The 10,249-nt window shown below is 46.5% G+C and overlaps 1 long non-coding RNA gene across 1 annotated transcript; it reads right to left on the bottom strand.

The window, feature by feature from the left end:
* Positions 1 to 2,139: 2,139 nt before the first annotated feature.
* Positions 2,140 to 5,400, bottom strand: LOC109743397 (uncharacterized). Its single transcript, XR_002228072.3, has 3 exons — positions 5,061 to 5,400; positions 3,997 to 4,127; positions 2,140 to 2,503 (listed from the first exon to the last, which is right to left on the bottom strand). It is a non-coding gene; the product is annotated as an uncharacterized lncRNA (long non-coding RNA).
* Positions 5,401 to 10,249: the final 4,849 nt, after the last annotated feature.

Raw genomic sequence — 10,249 nt, 5'->3', positions numbered from 1 at the left:
TAGTCAACTAGAGGCTTACTAGGGACACGTTGTGGTCTATGTATTCACACATGTATTACGATTTTCGGATAACCCAATTATAGCATGAACAATAGACAATTATCACGAACCAGGAAATATTAGAATAACCATTTTATTATTGCCTCTAGGGCATATTTCCAACAAAGAGTACGGCGGGTCACCTGGTGGAGTAGCAAGTTGCAAAAAGGCAAGTTTAACCTAGTTATGGCATGAAAGCCGGTTAAGTGGGTATGAAAGCTATACTCATTGAGTAGGAAGCCCCCAAGCGACCTATAGCATGAAAGGCAATCAAGAGGGTAAGAATAGCTATGCTCATTGAGCAGGAAGCCCCCAAGTGACCTATAATATGGCATGAAAGCCGATCAAGAGGTTAAGAAACGCTATGCTCATTGAGCAGGAAGCCCCCAAGTGACCTATAATTGGGCATGAAAGCCGATCAAGAGGGTAAGAATAGCTATGCTCATTGAGCAGGAAGCCCCCAAATGACCTTATGATCAATCAATAAAGACTCTTGCACAAAAAATATGAGATGAAAACGACAGAGGCCCCGAAACTTGGGGATCCCGGCTTTATTATGTTGATCATAAAAAGATATGTACATCAATGAAGGTATATACAATGATGAGAGTCAATGACTAAAGTGTAGTAAGCCCGAAGGTGAGCGATGTTCCACGGCCTGTTGGTCTCTTGCTCAAAAGTATGTGATTTCTTGCGCTTACGTATATCAATGAGATAATACGAGCCTTTATTGAGATTCTTGCTAACCACAAAAGGTCACTACTAGGAAAAAGCTTACCACTAGCGTAGGTTTTTTGCATAACAGTAGCCTTTATTGACGAAATATAAATAGCAGTAGCGCGTTTTTTACCCCACGCTGTTGATAAACAGACATACCAGTAGCGTTGGTGCAACCCACGCTACTACTATTTTGCAACTGCGCTACTACTAACGGAATAGTAGTAACGCGTTTATAATACCCCCACGCTACTAGTAACTAATTTGGATTTAAAAATAAATAAAAATCTACCTTTTCCAGTTTAGACATACATTTCATAGTACTCACGTAACATGCATTTCATAATGGGAAACGTTTATACGCGGTCGACCGGCTAAGTTTTCCGCCGGTTCGCACCGCTCACTCACGCACACGCTCGTCTGCAGGTGGGCCCTGCATCGAACGACCCAAATCCCCTTTACCTTATCTCTTCAGGGCCGATGAGATCCACTCATTTCTTCCTCGTGAACGAACACATCTACTCTGGTCCACGAGCTCCGTTCCCCCCCTCTCCCTCCATCTATAGGCGCTTGCTCTCCCCTACCGGCGACAAGCTGTGCCGGCCAGCCATGGCAGCTCGTCAAGTAGCTAGTGCTCCTCCGCCATGGCAGCACGTCAGTCCCAGCGCCACACGCAGCACCCACTCCCTCTTTTTCTGCCCTCGAGGGTTCATCGAGTCCTTGCTCCTCCGCGACCCCCCCCCCCCCCCCCCCCGACCGCACCGGTGCTGATGCTGCCAACGACGACCACCCGCTGCTGCTACCACGCTGTAGTACAAGCTCCAAACCAAGTGGGCGGACGAGATGCTGGAACCGGCCTCAATGGAAGCTACAATCGGCGGCAATTTTTGCTACAAGTGTGTTTTTGTTTTGCTGGAGTCAGTAAATTTTTTTTAGGATCTGTAATTGAGGGTGTTTTCTGCTGGAACCAGCTTCAAATTTTGCTACCACCGTATATTTTTTTTGCTACCACCATAGAGATGTTCTTTGCTACTACTATCTTTTTAATTTTTGCTTTTTTGCTGGATCCATCTCTTTTTGCTGAAACCGCTTCCAATTTTTTTGCTATCACTGTCCTTATTTTTTGTTGTCACTGCCTTTGATTTTTGCTACCAACTCATCTCTTTGATTTTTTGCTGGATCCATCTTTTTGCTGGAACCAACAATTTTTTTGCTACATCCAGCTTTGATTTTTGCTCCTGTGGATGGCCGGCGAGCACGGCTGCGCCGTTGGCCGGCATGCACGGTCAGCCAAGGATGGGCACCTGCAGCGGCGAGCGCGGAGTCCCCCATAGATGAGAGTTGCTGGTCAACGCAGAGCCAGATGCGAAGGGGAGAAGATGATTAGGGGAAATTAACGGTTCGAGGTGTGCTGGGGGCTGACCGGCCGAAATTTTCGGCCGGTGCGCCGGCGCCTAACAGTCGCCTTTCATAATAGTACATGTTCTGCATACCGTCAATCATACATATTTGATATAGATAATTAATACACATATATATACAATATACGCCACACGTATAGGTCGTCAGCGTCGGCGCCTCCACAAGCTCGTGTTGATGTCGTCGGCGTCGCTGCCGCAGCACCGTGACGATGTCGTCGTCGTCGTGGTCGGCGCCGGACAATGCCGCCGTCGTCACAGCAGCAGCCCCGTGTCGATGTCAGATGTCATCGCCGCCGCCGCCCCAGCCCGTGTCGATGTCGACGCACCTAATTGATGTGAAAATGGATAGGAAGTACAGAGCAGATCAATGGTTCAAACTTTCAAAGGCTTGAGGTTGGTTTTGCTTTGGTATGCTTACCAAAAAGAGCAGAAAAAACAAAGTCATGCTGAACTCTAGACTACATCATTTTGTTCTATGTTAGTGGTGTCTTGTAGACAGTTGGCATATTTATATAACTCAAATTCACTTTATGTATACTTAGCAGATTGGTGGCAACCAGCTGAACACCATGAGGCAGAGGGTTACCTAAACAGACAGCACCAGTAGCAACGAGGCATAAGGAAACCAGGAAGTAATCTCTAGTTTTTTAAGTGAACATTTTACCACACCTGATGTTTCCCGTGAGGGAGGCTGTTGTTCATTTTGTGATTCTCTTCTGCCAAATGTTTACCATGAATAGTTTCACTTTTATAAAGCTAATTTCCCTTGTCTTTTTCTCATTAATCCATTATAGTTATTAATTCGATAAATCCCATGAGTAAGAAAGCAGTGAAACTAAATTTAGGGTCGCATACCTGGGCATTCTCACTCCTATGTATATATGCAGATAAAAAGCTCTAATAATAAACCCAAGAACCAATATATGCAGCTAGTACATTCTCCCAGATTTGTCTGCTAAGAACAAAAGCTGGAACAAAGGAAATCGCTCGGTACTTAGGTAGCGGCTTCAAAGAAATGAGATGAATTAACTGGCACATGGACACAATAGACAATACACATATATAGCATAGCATGATCCATATATATTTTGGGCATCAAGTATTCTCAGACAGTCACCTAACTAATGTGTTGGGATAACACATGAGAACACAATCATGTTTTTTGATTACATAAATACTTGGGTAACACCATATTTCACTTAATATCAATTAACCATCAGTCAGAAATGAAGAACTTTTACTCAATGCATATAGATCAATAAAGTATAGATGGGGGCAAAGAACCACATGGAGTACCCAGTTAAATCTGCTACCCAATTGGCTATAATTAATAGAAACAGTATGCAGATTCTGAATTTTCTGGACGACATTGGCCTCAGAAAACAAACTGAATGAGGAATTTAGCTACAGTGCAACCAAAGATAACCTATTAAAGCTGAGGTCTCATACTCCTGGAAATTGCTCGCACTTAACCTACAACTAGAACGGTAGGACCTATGTTCACTAACAGTTCAAACTCCACATGACTTGTGACTGCAATCAGAATTCTGCGTTCCAGTTGTAATATTTGCTCAAAGAAATATCTAGCACCGAAACTCTGTCAGTTTCATTTCCAAAATGTGGAGTAATTACCATGAACCAGGGGGTATCGAGGACATGGCGTTTTCACCAAGAATCATTGCTACAAGATTCTCTACATACATACAGGCGAAGCAATTTTCACCAAGAATCAGCTAGCAGTCTAATATAATCCCCTTTCCAATTACTCAAGGAGAAACTGATGAAAAGACAAGTTAATTAGCTGGTATAAAAATTAAACCTTTTGAGATGGACGGATGCCCTCTTCACTCAGATCTGAAGATGATGGACGGATGCACCCAGCAGCTTTGTCGCGGACGGCGACGGAGAAGATCTTTGCACAAACCTTCCCACTCTGTCGCTATCTTCTACCTGTAAATGAAAATAGACCTTACTTATCAGAGAAGCAAATGTGAAATTGTTCAGATTAGATGTATTCAACAAAGACACTTCAATCACAGAGCTCAATATCTACTAGCTTAAATTCAAATGCTTTACTCAAGATTGAGATATCATAGTAGACTCTGGATGCACACTAACTACTCTGCATAGTTTCCATCTAAGATACTATCTAGAGAGATAGTAAACGACTAGTCAGAATACGTAAACAACAAACTTTATACTAGAGGAGTTGCCGGCAGTTACAGAGCCATTCTTCTTAAGCTAGTAGGAACCTTGCTGTTGCAGCGTATTTGGGGGCATTGGACATGGTCTCCATGCCGCCAGCAACGACGGCGTTGTTGATCCCCAGCTGAATCAACCACAAGCATGACAGCTGTAAGGAGCAGGCCAACAAGCAACAACATACGTATAAGGTTTGGTACTCAACCATGTGGCTATTCCGTTGAAGGCACAGAGCTACTACCTCTCTTGCACATGGAAGCACTAAGAAAAATAGCAAACGAACCCCACAACCAACCTGCACGCACGTAGCAGGAATTTCTTTTGTGAATCTAAACGAACACACACAGGCCTAGAAAAGCAATAAGGAAAAACCTAAGAATCAGAATCAGTACAGGAAGCATAGAGGGGGAGTTTCCCCCCAATATAATCAACAAGATGAAAACAAGCGCACTAAATCAGAATCAGTACAGGAAGCATAGAAGGGCGTTTCCCCCCAATATAACCAACAAGATGAACACAAGCGCACACACAGGCCTAGAAAAGCAACAAGATGAACACCGTCTGGCTAAATCAGAGATGGACGGGGAGACTCCCCGCCGCCGCCACCCGCCGCCGCCGACAAAGGGAACCACCGGAGATTGACGGGGAGAGAGGCAGGGGAGCGGCGGCGTGCGTGCTTACCGCTGTGGCGCGGAGGGCCGGATCGCGACGACGACGGTGACATATGACGGCGGGGAAGGGAGAGACGACGCCGCGCGGAGGCTGGGAGCCCGGCCTTGGCTGCTGCTTGATTGCTGGAGACGCCGAGCAGCAGTTTCCCGTGTGGGCGGAGCCCAGGAGAGGAGAGGAGGTTGAGGAGAGAGGAGAGGAGGTTGAGGAAGGGGAGACAGGAGGCCGCCGGTGGGGGACGGGACGGGGGGCCGCCGGTGGAGGGGGTCTCGATCTAGATCTGGCTCGGGGTGGGTGGCGTGAGTGGAGTGGGAGGTTGGTGGCATAGCAGCAGCGAGGTGCCCCACCTGCGCTACAACTATCAACTAGTAGTAGCGCAGGTTTTATACCCCACGCTACGATAAGGTAAAGTGGAAATCATTTACTAGCGGCGCAGGTTTTATATGCCCGCGCTATTACTATGCCATACCAGTAGCGGTTTTTTTGCCCACGCTACTACTAAGTAGCAATAGCGCGGGCCAAATAACCCACGCTACTACTAAATGTCTATCTATAGAGGTCTTTCTAGTAGTGGGTCCTTCCCAAGGCGGGGACAGCTTATGCATGCCTATCTGATCTTGAATCAGTCGGAGCACTAAGTCGCCCTCTTGAAACGCCCAAGTTTTAACTCTGCCGGTATGATAGCGACGCATGTCTTGTTGATAAATCACCGGACGGGCTGCTGCAAGATCACGTTCTTCATCCAAAACATCAAGTGTGTTCTGATGCGCCATCTTATTACCAGATTCAACGTAAGCCACCACCCTGGGCGGGTCATGACGGATATCGCTTGGGAGAACCGCCTCTGCGCCATAAACCATGAAAAAAGACGTATAGCTTGTTGAACTGTTGGGGGTGGTTCTGATACTCCAAAGAACTGAAGGAAGCTCTTCAACCCAACAACCCGGCATTCGCTCCAAAGGAACCATAAGCCGTGGCTTAATGCCTCTCAAAATTTCTTGGTTAGCCCGTTCTGCTTGACCATTAGAATGTGGATGAGCCACGGAAGAAACGTCAAGGCGGATATGCTCTCTTTGACAGAACTCCTTCATAGCACCCTTGGACAGATTAGTGCCACTACCAGTGATAATACTATGAGGATAACAAAGCAGAAGATAAGCTTTTTAACAAACTGAACTGCAGTCGCTGCATCACACTTGCTATCTGGCTCTGCCTCAACCCACTTGGTAAACTTGTCAACCGCCACCAGAAGGTGGCTCTTCTTATCTTAGACCTCTTGAACGGTCCAACCATATCAAGCCCACAAACCATAAACGTCCAAGTTATTGGGATCATCCGTAATTCCCGAGCCAGCACATGAGCTTGTCTGGAGAATTTTTGACACCCATCACACTTGCTAACAATATCCTCTGCGTCTGCATGAGCCGTTAACCAGTAAAACCTATGACGAAAAGCTTTAGCCACCAAAGATTTTGAGTCAGCATGATGACCACAATCACCTTCATGAATCTCTCGTAAAATTTCATGGCCCTCCTCAGGAGAAACACAATGTTGGAACATGCCTGTCACACTGCATCGGTGTAACTCGCCATTGATAATAGCCATAGAGTTAGACCTCCTGGTGATCTATCGAGCTAAAGTTTCATCCTCGGGTAACTCGCCCCGAGTCATATAAGCCAGATAAGGCAACGTCCAGTCAGGAATAGCGTGAAGAGCCGCCGCCAACTGCGCCTCCGGGTCAGGGATAGCAAGGTCTTCCTCAGACGGTAACTTGACCGATGGATTGTGTAACACATCGAGGAATATATTAGGGGGCACCAGTTTATGTTGAGATCCAATCTAGGACAGTGCATCTGCCGCCTAATTTTTCCGCCGATCAAGGTGATCCACTTGATAGCCTTTAAAGTGTCCAGCAATATTATCAACCGCCCGACGATAAGCCGCCATGAGCGGATCTTTAGAGTCCCACTTTCTTGAGACTTGCTGAGCCACAAGGTCTGAGTCACCCACGCATCTGACCCGACTTAAATTCATCTCCTTATCCATATGAAGCCCATGGAGCAAAGCTTCATACTCAGCTGCATTGTTAGTACAAGGAAACATTAACCTTAAAACATAACAGAATTTGTCACCTCGCGGGGAAGTTAAAATAACTCCAGCCCCCGAGCCCTCCAACTGCCTGGACCCATCAAAGTGGATTGTCCAATATGTGTTTTCAGGCTTCTCCTAAGGTGTTTGCAAATCTATCCAATCATTTATGAAATCCACCAAAGCTTGAGACTTGATGGCTGTCCTTGGCACATACTTCAAATTATGAGGTCCAAGTTCAATTGCCCACTTAGCAACCCGGCCCGTTGCTTCTCTGTTTTGAATAATATCACCTAAAGGAGCAGAGCTGACCATAGTAATAGGATGTCCAAGAAAATAATGCTTCAACTTGCGACTCGCCATGAATACCCCAAACACCAGTTTCTGCCAATATGGATATCGTTGCTTGGACTCAGTCAATACCTCACTGACATAATAAGCCGGCCGCTAAACTGGGTACTCCTTTCCCGCCTCCTTGCGCTCCACGATAACTGCTATGCTGATTGCTTTATTATTAGCTGCCATGTACAGGAGCAAAGACTATTTTTCAATGGGAGCAGCGAGGATGGGCGGCTCAGCTAACTATTTCTTGAGCGCTTCAAATGCCTCATTGGCAGCATCACTCCAGATAAAGTGATATGTCTTCTTCATCATCTGATATAAAGGAATTGCCTTCTCTCCCAGGCGACTTATGAACCGGCTTAAAGCCGCAATGCGACCCGCCAAACGCTGAACATCATTGACACACGCCGGCTTAGAAAGCGAAGTGATAGCCTTTATCTTCTCCAGGCTAGCTTCAATGCCTCGTTTTGAGACCAGAAACCCGAACATTTTACCTGCAGGCACACCAAAGACACACTTGGTTGGGTTAAGCATCATTTTATAGACCCGGAGATTGTCAAAAGTTTCTTTCAGATCGTCCAGGAGAGTTTCCTCCTAGACTTAACCACAATATCATCCACATAGGCATGAACGTTGCGCCCAATCTGACTATGAAAACAATTCTGAACACAACGCTGATAAGTCGCCTGGGCACTCTTGAGCCCAAAAGGCATAGAAACATAGCAGAGAGCCCCAAAAGGTGTGATGAAGGACGTCTACTCTTGGTCTTTAACTGCCATCTTGATCCGATGATAGCCAGAATAAGCATCCAGAAGCATAAACTCTCACAACCCGTCGTTGCCTCAATGATTTGGTCGATATGGGGGAGAGCAAACAGATCAGCTGGACAAGCTTTGTTGAGATCTGTGTAGTCAACACACATACGCCATGTGCCGTTCTTCTTGAGTACAAGCACAAGGTTAGCCAACCACTCCAGGTGAAAAACTTCCATGATAAACCCAGCCGCTAAGAGCTCTGGCTACCTCTTCTCCAATAGCCTTACGTTGCTCTTCATTGAAATGACGAAGGAACTGTTTGACCGGTTTAAACTTAGGATCCACATTAAGAGTGTGCTCAACGAATTCTCTCGGTACACCCGGCATGTCAGAAGGTTTCCATGCAAAGATGTCCCGATTCTCACGGATGAACTCGATGTGCATGCTTTCCTATTTAGGATCCATATTAGCTCCCACAGTAAACTGCTTAGATGAGTCGCCAGGGACAAAATCAACTTGCTTGGTTACATCAGCCGACTTAAACTTCAACAAAGGGTCCTGCTTAATAGTGGGCTTCTTCAGATGGGTCATATCAGCCGGGTCAACATTATCTTTGTAGAACTTAAGTTCCTCGGTAGCACAAGCTGACTCTGCATAAGCTGCATCTCCTTCCTCACATTCCAAGGCAACTTTCTGATCACCATGGACCGTAATCGTCCCTTTTCACCCTGGCATCTTGAGCTATAAATAAACATAACAAGGGCGAGCCATGAACTTAGCATAAGCCGGCCGTCCGAATAAAGCATGATACGGACTCTTGATTTTGACCACTTCAAACCATAGTGTCTCTGCTCTGTAATCATAGTCATCACCAAATGCTACTTCCAGGGCAGTTTTCCCAACAGGATACGCCGACTTACCAGGCACCACACCATGGAAGACTATGGAAGATGGCTTAAAATCCTTGTCAGTTAAGTTCATCCGACGAAAAGTGTCATAGTACAGGATGTTAATACTGCTGCCACCATCCATGAGCACCTTAGTGAATTTATAGCCACCAACCTGGGGGGCCACCACAAGGGCTAAGTGACTCAGGTTATCGACTCGCGGCAGGTGATCCGCCCTGCTCCATGATATTGTGTGCTCAAACCATCTCAAATACTGCGAAACAGCTGGCTCTACCGAATGAACCACCCACTTATGAACCTTCTGATCTCGTTTGCAAAGACTTGTGGTGAAAACATGGTATTGGCCACCATTGAGCTGCTTTGGATTACTCTGATATCCTGAATGATTATCTTGTTGTTGGTTACCCTGACCAGACTATTGGTTATGACCACCCTGGTTACCTTGGCCTGGATAGCCAGAACTTGAGCCGGCACCACCAAAGCTGAATCCCTGAGAACCGGATCCTGACCCGTCGGGCGGTCCATTATTATTGCCATGATTCTGGCCGAGGCTATAATTCCTGAACTCTCGCATAACCCAACAATCCTTCCAGGCATGAGTGGATGGCCTGTTGGGAAGACTGTGCTTCGGGCACGGGTCATTAAGCACCGCCTCAAGATTAAAAGGCTTTGCACTGCCAAAGGGTGGCTTAGCATTACCATTGTGGCGTTGGTTCTTGTACCCAGGGTTGGTGTTAGCTACTACATCTGACCCGCCGTCGGGGTGTCTGCGCTTACCACCGTTGCCCTGGTTGTTGCCATTATGCCCTGCCATGTTCTACTGCTGACCCTTACCATTGGCACTCTTCTTGCCCTTGTTGGATTTCTCATCATCAGACCCAGGGCCCTTGGTGTTATCAGAGTCTGCATACTTAATGAGAGCCACCATGAGCTCACCCATGTCAGTGCAATAATGCTTAAGCCACCTGAGCTTTTGCTTAAGGGGGGCAAAGTGATAGTTCTTCTCCAAGACTAGAACCGCCTGACCCGCCGCAATACTATCCGACGAGTGAATAATAGCAGGGACCCGCCGGACCGAATGATGGGCCGACTCATCCTCACGCTGCAT

Source organism: Aegilops tauschii, chromosome 5, assembly GCF_002575655.3.
Source record: "Aegilops tauschii subsp. strangulata cultivar AL8/78 chromosome 5, Aet v6.0, whole genome shotgun sequence".
NCBI lineage: Eukaryota > Viridiplantae > Streptophyta > Magnoliopsida > Poales > Poaceae > Aegilops > Aegilops tauschii.
This window is presented reverse-complemented; position numbering and strand designations above follow the sequence as displayed.